We start from the raw sequence: 10,432 nt of genomic DNA on the forward strand, positions 1-10,432 counted from the left end.
CAGAGGAGAGGGAACACAAGCAGGGGGAGTGGGAGAGGGAGAAGCAGGCTTCCCGCGGAGCAGGGAGCCCGATATGGGGCTCGATCCCAGGACCCTGGGATCATGACCTGAGCCGAAGGCAGACGCTTAACGACTGAGCCACCCAGGCGCCCCACCTGTTTGGCTATTAATCATATTATCAATCTCAAGAAACATTTTAATATTTCTATTTTCTGTCATTTTATTATATATAGACTTTGAACTTAAGAAGTAATTTTGTATCTGTTAATATAGTCATATGAATTTTCCATAGTAGTCCATTAATATGATAAATTGCGTTGAGAGATATCTAGTGTTAAACCATTCTGGGAGTATTTTTTTGCTTATATTTATAAATAAAACAGGACAATAATTTTCATTTTTTTAAATTATCTTTCCCTGGCTTTGAAATAAAATTTTCAAATTAAGATTTTGAAATTGACAGTAGCCTCAGAGAAAGAACTTAATCTTTTAATAGTTCTCCATTTAGAAACATGTATATAAGATGGCTACTTCTATTCCTTCACAATTATCTGGGTCTGTGGGGTTTTCTTTGATTTCAGCTTAATTGCTTTCAAAGTGACTGGCTTATTAAATTATGAATTTTTATGCTGATTTTTATTATTCTTTTCCTAATTTTAAATGATTTTATTTTATTGTAGTAAGAACATTTAGCACGAGATCTATACTCCTAACAAAATTTTTAAGCATACAATATAGTATTGTTGATTATAGGTACAATGTTGTATAGCAGATCTCTAGAACTTACTCACATTGCTTAACTTATGCTTATTGGTTAGTAGCTCTCCATTTCTCCCTTTCCCCAGCCCCTGGCAACTACTGCTTACTCTTTGATTCTATGAATTTGATTATTTTAGAGTCTTCACATAAGTGGAATCATGAAGCATTTGTCTTTCTATGGCTGGCTTATCTCACTTAGCATAATGTCCTTGTGCTTCACCAATATTGTCACCTATTGCAGAATTGCCTTCTTTTTGAGGCTGAGTAGTATTCTTTTGCATGTATATATCACATTTTCTTTATCCATTCATCTGTAGATCAACATTTAGGTTGTTCCCACATCTTGGCTATTGTGCATAGTGCTGCAATGAACACATGAAAGTACTAATAGCTCCTTGAGCTTCTGATTTCAGTTCTTTTACATAAATATCCAGAAGTGGGATTGCATCATATATAGTTCTATTTTTAATTTTTAAAGAAATCTCCATACTGTTTTCCACAGTGGCTATACCATTTTGCATCCCCACCAATAGCGCACAAGGGTTCCTATTTCTCCACATCCTCACCGACATGTGTTGTCTTCTGTTTCTTGTTTTATTTGTTTTGTTTTGTTTCTTTCTAGTTATTAACAAGTTTTTTTTTAATTGAAGTACAGTTGACATACAATATTATGTATTAGTTCAGGTGTACAACATGGTGACTTGACAATTCTATATATTGCATATGCTCACCACAATACTAGTAGCTACCTTCTGTTATAAAGTTATTACCATATTATTGATTATTCCCTATACTGTACTTTTCATCCCTGTGACTTAATTATTTTATAACTGGAAGTTTGTACCTCTTAATTCCCTTCACCTGAATTTGCCCATTCCCCCACCACCTTCCCCTTGGGTAACTATCAGTTTGTTCTCTGTATTTATGAATCTTTCTGTTTTTTGTTGGTTGGTTGGTATGTTGGTTTGTTTTGTTTGTTAGATTCCACATATAACTGAAGTCACATGATATTTTTCTTTCTCTGTCTGACTTACATCACTTAGCATAATATCCTCTAGGTCCATCCATGTTGTGAATGGCAAGATTTCATTCTTTTTTATTTTTTATGGCTGAGTAATATTCCATTATATATATATATATATATGTATGTATATATGTATATGAATGGATACAGAAGATGTGATTGATATCTATAGCTATATGAATATAGATATATATATCTCATTTAACAATAGTAATTCACAGACATGCTAAAATTAGTCCATAAATCTCCTTCATGGGTAACCCAGGTGCTTTTCAAAATGCCGCCCCTGTGCTGGGTCTCAGAGTGATATAGTGTGCTGGCTCTTTAAGAGTCCCAATTTCTGTATCCCTCTGGCTCTCCCCAAAGGAAGCTCCACCAATTTTCAAAGCTCCTAGAATTAAGTCCTGCTGATTTTCTTTCTTTCTTTTTTTTTTTAAAGATTTTATTTATTTATTTGACAGAGAGAGAGACAGCGAGAGAGGGAACACAAGCAGGGGGAGCAGGAGAGGGAAAAGCAGGCTTCCCACCGAGCAGGGAGCCCGATGCGGGGCTCGATCCCAGACCCCGGGATCATGACATGAGCCGAAGGCAGATGCTTAATGACTGAGCCACCCAGGTGCCCCAAGTCCTGCTGATTTTCAAAGCCAGATGTTAGTGTTGCAGGATTGCAGGGCTCTTGTCTCACGGAGTGGAAGAATGAATCTCATGGACACAAAAGGGTAAAGTGAAGCTACGAAGTGAAGGTGAGAGCAGAAAGGAAAGAAAAAAGCTCTCTAGAGTGAAAGGGTCCTGAATGGGTTGCCACTGAGGGCTTTTAGTGGCAGTCTTTTATTGAAACTGACTGGGAAGCTTGTGGCCTTGAGATTCTTGTGCTGTCTTGGTTTGTCCCCTTATCTCTTGTTCTTCTTTTTTTAATTTTTTTAAGAGAGAGAGCCAGAGAGCACAAGTGGGGGTAACAGTAGAGGGAGTGGGAGAAGCAGGGTCCCCGCTGAGCAGGGACCCCAATGCGGAACTCAATCCCAGGACCCTGGGATCATGACCTGAGCTGAAGGCAGCCGTTTAACAGACTGAGCCACCCAGGTGCCCCACCTTATCTCTTGTTCTGCTCTGTCTCAGTGTCTCCACTTGCCAGGAATAGTTCCAGAGCCTAGTCAAGGGAGTCAGGGGCCTCCTATCTCCCCAGCCTATACCTTCACCCCTTCCCTACTCAAAAGACAGGACCTGTGGGCAGAAAGAGCTATACTGGGATTATGAGCAGTGACTGATTGCCTACTTTTTAATTCATGGGGGTTAGGGATGGAGCAAGTCTCAGAGGAATCTGAAAAGCCTTGCTTTTCAGGACCTTGAAGGGCCAGCTGCTGCCAAGATAAGGTTACTTTTAAACATGATCTCACTGATACGCAGACCTTAAGAAACAAGGTAGAAGATCATAGGGGAAGAGAGGAAAAGTTGAGACAACGAAACCAGACAGGGAGACAAACCATAAGAGACTCTTAATGTCAGGAAACAAACTGAGGGTTGCCGGAGGGGAAGGGGATAGGGGGATAGGGTGGCTGGGGGACAGACATTGGGGAGGGTATGTGTTGTGGTGGGTGTTGTGTAAGACTGATGAATCACAGACCTGTACCCCTGAAACAAATAATACATTATATGTTAATCAAAAAAATAATGAAATAATAAAATAAAATACAATAAAAAACATTAAGTCACTAAGGCAGCCAGGAGTTCCTTGAGGAAGGTCACACTTTGCGTGTTTCAGGTGTCTATCAGTGAGCTGCAAGCTGTAAGGCAATTTTAATTTAAGCTGCATTTCTTTTGCCTTTGTTTCCCCCATCATTATGAGGCTTCACCTTCCCTTCCCTGTATCAGAGCCCCCGGGGTGTCTGATGTGGGGCTTGATCCCCTTGCTCCTCGGGGAGGACCTCCGCACTTATGAAATCCCTTCGGCTTGTAGGTCACCATGCTGGAAGTTTGGTTCCTGGCTGCACCTCTGCCCTTCCTACCCTTTTCAATGGGACTCCCGTTTATGTCTTTATTTGTGAAAAATCTGTCCCGCCAGTCTCACCAGGCTTGTTTTCAGAGTGAGTTGCATCACATGTAGTTGTTGCCTTGGTGTGTCAGTGGGAGGAGATGAACTCAGAATCCTCCTACTCTGCCCTGTCTTGTTTTCTTGATAACAGCCATCCCAGCATGTGTCAGGTAATATCTCACTGTGGTATTGATTTGCATTTCCCTGATGATTAATGACATTGAGCACTTCTTCACATACTTGTTAGCCGTTTATATCTTCTTTGGAGAAATATCTGTTCAAATCCTTAGCCTATTTTTTTAGTTGGGTTATTAGTTTTCTTTTGCTACTGAGTTGCAGGAGTTCTTTATATGCTTTGGAGATTAACCTCTTTTTTTTTCCCCCAACTGAGGCTTAATTCTGCCACTAACTAGCTTTTTTTTTTTAATTTAAATTCAATTAATTTACATTTATAATGATACATTTAATGTATTTAATTACATTTACAATAATACATTTAATGTATTATTTGTTTCAGGGGTACAGGTCTGTGATTCATCAGTCATATAATACCCAGTGTTCATTGCATCACATGCCCTCCTCAATGTCTGTCACCCAGTTATCCCATCTCCCCACCCCTCTCTCCTCCAGCAACCCTCAGTTTGTTTCCTGAGATTAAGAGTCTCTTATGATTTGTCTTCCTTTCTGGTTTCATCTTGTTTCATTTCTTCCTGTCTTCCCCTATGATCCTCTGCCTTATTTCTCAAATTCCACATATCAGTGAGATCATATGATAATTGTTTTTCTCTGATTGACTTATTTCGCTTAGCATAATACCCTCTAGTTCCATGCACATCATTGCAAATGGCAAGATTTCATTTTTTTTGATGGCTGCATAATATTCCATTGTATATATGCACCACATCGTCTTTATCCATTCATCTGCCCATGGACATCTGAACTCTTTCCATAGTTTGGCTATTGTGGACACTGCTGCTACAAACATGGGGTGCAGGTGCTCCTTTGGTTCACTACAGTTGTGTCCTTGGGGTAAATACCCAGTAGTACAATTGCTGGGTCGTAGGGTAGCTCTATTTTCAACTTTTTGAGGAACCCCCATACTATTTTCCAGAAGTGGCTACACCAGCTTGCATTCCCACCAATAGCATAGGAGGGTTCCCCTTGGAGATGAACCTCTTATCATTTAGATGGTTTGAAACTTTTTTCCAGAGTTCGTTATCTTTTATCACTAGCACTGATTAATTTAAAAACATACCTGGAAACATGCCCTCAATAAAATGAAAACCAGTTTTAGAAACTCATTAGGCCAGATGATGTGACAGTGAGAGAAGTAGGATGCAGAGGCTCAGGGCTACGAACCATCAGCAAGGGCCTGGAGGACCACAAACACTTCAGGCTTGAGTCAAGACCTTCCAGATTCATGTGGAGAAGAATGAACCCTGAAAGCCACCAAAAGTTGTTGCCTACCCTGGAGCTACTTGCCGGTGAACCTGAGTAATCACTTCCCGTTGCATAGCTCGAATACATGCAAATAGGTTACAGTCTTAGATGCATTAATAACAGTGAGAAACCAATATCGGCATGCTTGTGATGAATTATGTCTCCTAAGGACTCCTGAAAGTATTTCTGCCCATTCCATAGCCTGCCCTTTCAGTCTGTTGTTTCCTTTGCCATGCAGTAGCTTTTTAGCTTCATAGAGTCCCATTTGTCTATTTGTGGTTTTGGTTGTCTGTACTTTTGTTGTCATAGCCATGAAATCATTGCCAAGACCAACCTCATGAAACTTTTTCCCCATGTGTTCTAGGAGTTTTATAGTTTCAGGTTTTACATTTAAGTCTTTAATCTATTTTGAGTTGATTTTTCTGGTGTTGTGAAGGAAGGGTCCAGTTTCATGCTTTTGAATGTGGATATTTAGTTTTCCCAACATCATTCATTCAAGAGATGATCCTACCTCCATTGTGTGTTCTTGACACCCTTGTAAAAATCGGTTGACCACAAATGCGTGGATTTATTCCTGAGTTCTCTAATCTATTCCCTAGGTCCATATGTCTGTCATTATGCCAGTTCTGCTCTGTTTTGATTACTGTACCTTTGTATTATATTTTGAAATCAGGAAGTATGATGCCCCCAGCTTCATTTTTCTTTCTCAAGATTGATTTAACTATTCATGGTTTTTTGTGTCCCATGTGAATTATAGAATTGTGTGTGTGTGTTTTTTTTAAATTTCTGTCAAAAAACGCTATGGGAATTTTGATAAGGATTGCATAAAACACCCAACTCTAGTCCTTAAGGAGCTAGAAAAAGAAGAAAAAACTGATCTCAAAGTTAGCAGAAGGAAGTAACAAAAATTTGAGCAGGAAAAAACAAAAATAACAGAAAAAATTAACAAAATGGAGAGCTGGTTTTCTGAAAAGGTAAACAAAATTGATAAACCATCAGCTAAACTAAGAAAAAAAGAGTGAAGACTCAAATAAATAAAATCAGAAATGAAAGAAGAGACTGATGCCATATAAATAAAAAGGGTCATAAGACACTATTATGAAAAATTATACACTAACAGCCTGGGTAACCTAGAAGAAATGGATAAATTCCTAGAAACATCTAACCTCCCATGATTAAATCATAAAGTAGAAAGCCTGGATAGACCTCTAACTAGGTGGAGAGTAAATCAGAAATCAAAAAACTTTCAACAGGGAAAAGGCCAGGACTATATGGTTTCACTAGTGAATTCTACCAAACATTTAAACAAGAATTAATGCCAATGCTTCTCAAACGCCTTCAAAAAAATTGAAGAGGAGGGAATACTTCCAAACTCATTTTTTGAAGCCCACATTACCTTGACATCACAGCCAAGGACGTCACAAGTAAAATAGCCAGCCAAAATTCGACAAATATAGATGCAAAAATCTTCAACAAAATACTAGCAAACTGAATCCAACAGCATATTAAAAGGCTCATACAGGATAACCAAGTAGTAGTAATCCCTGGGACGTAGGGATAATTCAACATCTGAAAATTAATGTGATACACCATATTAACACAATAAAGAATAAAAATCACACAATCATCTAAATACATGTAGAAAAAGCATTTGAAAAAATTCTAAACACTTTCATGATAAAAACTTTGAACAAACTAGGTATAGAAAGAAGGAAAGTATCTCAACATAATAAATGTCATATATGAAAAACCCATAGCTAACAACCCACTCAGTGGTAAAACACTGTAAGCTTGACTTCAATAATCAGGAACAAAGCATGAATGCTCCCTCTTCCCACTTTTGTTTAACATAATACTGAATGTCCTAGCCACAGATTTAGTGGAGGAAAAACAAAACAAAACAAAACAAAACAAAACAAAAGGCAGGGAAATCAGTAAGGAAGACCTAAAGTGTCCCTGCTTGCAGATGCCATGATCTTATATGTAGAAAATCCCAAAGACTCCATAAAAAACTTTTAGAACAAATAAGCAAATTCAGTAAAATTGCAGAATACAAAATCAACATACAAAAGTCAGTTGTGTTTCTACACGCTAATAATGAACTGTCTGAAATGGAAATTAGGAAAAACAATTCCATTTACAATAACACAAGAAGGAATAAAATACTTAGGAATAAACCTAACAAAGGAGGTGAAAGACTTGCATACTGATATAAAATGTTAATGAGGGGCACCTGGCTGGCTCAGTAGGTAGAGCATGTGACTCTTGATGTTGGGGTCATGAGTTTGTGTTCAAATTGGGTGTAGAGATTACTAAAAATAAATAAACTTAAAAAAATCAATGAAGGAAATTAGAGAAAACACAGCAAATGGAACAATATCCTATAGTCATGTATTGGAAGACTTAATATTGTTAAAGCGTCAGTCTTTAAATTTTTATGACCAACTTGTCATTTTCAGAATTTTATCCACTTTGTGTTTTCAAATTGATATGAATGTTCATAATATTGTCTTATTTTTTTCTATTTGTTATGTCAGTTCTACTTCTCATATTTCATTTTATATTGTTTCTTTTTTTCTAACTTTCTTAGTAATTTTCTAGATGGGGGGAAGGTCAGAGGGAGAGGGAGAGAGAAAATCTTAAGCAGGCTCCACACCCAGCGCAGAACCCCACACAGGGCTTGATCTCACCACCCTGAGATCATGACCTCCGCTGAAATCAACAGTCAGACGCTTAACCAACTGAGCCATCCAGGGACCCCAATTTTCTTAGTAATTTTTACCATAGGTTTGTTTAATTAATTTCTAGAAAAAGCTCTTTTTATAGTCATTCAATTTTGTTCCTTTTTATTGATTTTTGCCTTTAGTTTTATCTACACTTTTTATTTCATTGAGTTCACTGCTTCTTTTGCTCAACATTGGTATATGATAAGTACAGTTAAGATGATAAATTAGCTCTAACTGCTTCTTTAGATTTATCCAAGAATTGTAAATGTCATCTTTCCCTTGTTTGCCAAATGTTAAATTATGTAAGCACATTTTTTCTTTTCCGAAGACTTTTTAAAGTAATGTTTATGCTTCATAATGGCAGGGATTTTTCCCCTCCCTTGTTCACTCTTCTGTGTCCTAGGTTTCTATCTTTTTGTGTTTTTAACCTATTTGTATATGTTGTAGTAACTGATATAATAGGACATCTTTTCCATTTTATTTTTAACTTTCATATCATTTTAGTTATATTCTTTTTTCTCCCATGCTGTTGTGAAGTTAAATATTCTTTTGTTACTATTCTTCTGATGTTCTTTCCTAACTTACTAAGGACAATACTGCTCTTTATTTTATAATGTCAATTTCTTTCTTTTTTTAAAAAAAGATTTTATTTATTTATTTGACAGAGAGAGACACAGTGAGACAGGGAACACAAGCAGGGGGAATGGGAGAGGGAGAAGCAGACTTCCTGCCAAGCAGGGAGCCCAATGTGGGGCTCAATCCCAGGCCCCTGGGATCATGACCTGAGCCGAAGGCAGACGCTTAATGACTGAGCCACCCAGGCCCCCTATAATGTCAATTTCTTAAAAATGTATATCTTGCCAAAATTCTCACTTACCTCTCATATCTCTTTTCCTCCTTCCATGTAGGTTTTATAATTTGGGGGATCTTGCTTTTGGGGACAATTATAAATTTTGATGAATTATTTATTCCTTCTATATATCTTTCTATGTTGCATCCTCCCGGATTAATGTTCCGTTTTCTTAGAATACTCTTGAAAGTGTTTTCATGGAGAGTTTGGATGGAATAAATTTTATGAGAATTATATCCTTTACAGAAATCTTTTTTTATCCTATAATTGTATAATATTTTGTTTATAAAATCTGGAACAGAGTCTTTGAGTAGATTTTAAAAATTTAGGTCCAGCAAAATATCTGACACTTGGGGAAAAAAAAAGAATAGAGAAAGATTAAAAATAAAGCAAAAGGAAAAGACATATCTGGCAAAAATAAAAAATAATCTAACAGAATGGTCTACACAGGTTCACAAAAAGCCACGTAGAAGAATGTTTATAGCACCACTATTAAAAACAACCCTAAACTGGAAAACAGATTTCCATTACCAGCAGCATGGAGAAATAAATGTGGTGTAGAGTATTTACAGAATGGATAGTCTACAACAGAGAGAATGAACGAATCACAACTATATGCAGTCACAAGGAAGAATTCTTCAAACCTCCTGCTGAGTGAAAGAACCCAGACACAACTGAGGACGTCGTCTCTGATGCCATTTACATGAAGTGTACCAACAGGCAAGCCTAGTCTAGGAGGTTAAAAGTAGGACAGTGGGGCAGGGGCGGGGGGTGGTGGTGGTGCTAGTGACAGGCTCTGGAGAGCTGGGAATGTGCAGTTTTTGATGTGCTTCTGGCTATGACATCGAGTTGTATACTTGTGATGTTTGCATGCTCCTCTACAAAATGATACATTTGATGAAAAAATAAAAAAAAATTAAATATACCTGTGTAGCAATGTTTATAAGAGATGACGTGGAATTCAAAGTTGGTTTTCTTCAATATGAAAATTAACTCATTGCCTTCCTGCACCTGGCACTGCCTTATGACATTTAAGGTCACTTTGATCCTCTTTCCTTTGTGTGTCTCTCTTCACTTTTGAAGTTTTTTAGAATTTTCTCCTTGATTTTCTTAATTTGATCTTCTTAATGTCACTATACTATGTCTATAAGTTGATTTTCTTTTATGTGTCCTGTTTGGCAGCCCATGAGTCATTTAATCCTTTGATTATGTGTGGTCATGTTTCTGTTTATGTGGAAAGGTCCAGTCATTATATTATAATTACAGCTCTCAGGTTTACAGGTCCACAGATCCTTAACTAAAAGCTCTTTCCCAGCACCTTGTCAGAGGGTGGTGGTAAGAAAACAGGAAGATTTCAGGAGATGAATAATTCAATGATCTGTTTACCTCTCTCTCTCTCTCTAAGAGCCAAGAACTCTGGAACTTGTTAAAATAAGAAGAATCTGCCTCGCCAAACAAGTGGAAGGAAACTCCTCCATGTAAGAAGACAAATAAACAAACAAACCAACCAGTCACTCTGAAAGAAGAGATCATTACAGAATTGATTGCTTGAATACAAAATTTGATTCTGGATAAAAATAAATGTGCATTTGTTTTTAAAAAGC

The 10,432-nt window shown here is 37.4% G+C and overlaps 1 protein-coding gene across 1 annotated transcript in view; it reads left to right on the forward strand.

Moving 5' to 3' along the window:
- The window catches only part of LOC116633534 (OX-2 membrane glycoprotein-like), a 29,599-nt gene extending 19,249 nt beyond the window's left edge, over positions 1-10,350 (forward strand). The window contains exon 6 of the mRNA XM_032406137.1: positions 10,234-10,350. The gene's annotated coding sequence lies outside the window, so the exon portion shown is untranslated. The remainder of the gene's footprint in view (positions 1-10,233) is intronic.
- The last annotated feature ends 82 nt before the right edge of the window (positions 10,351-10,432 follow it).

Source organism: Phoca vitulina, unplaced genomic scaffold, assembly GCF_004348235.1.
Source record: "Phoca vitulina isolate PV1807 unplaced genomic scaffold, GSC_HSeal_1.0 scaffold8, whole genome shotgun sequence".
Taxonomy (NCBI): domain Eukaryota; kingdom Metazoa; phylum Chordata; class Mammalia; order Carnivora; family Phocidae; genus Phoca; species Phoca vitulina.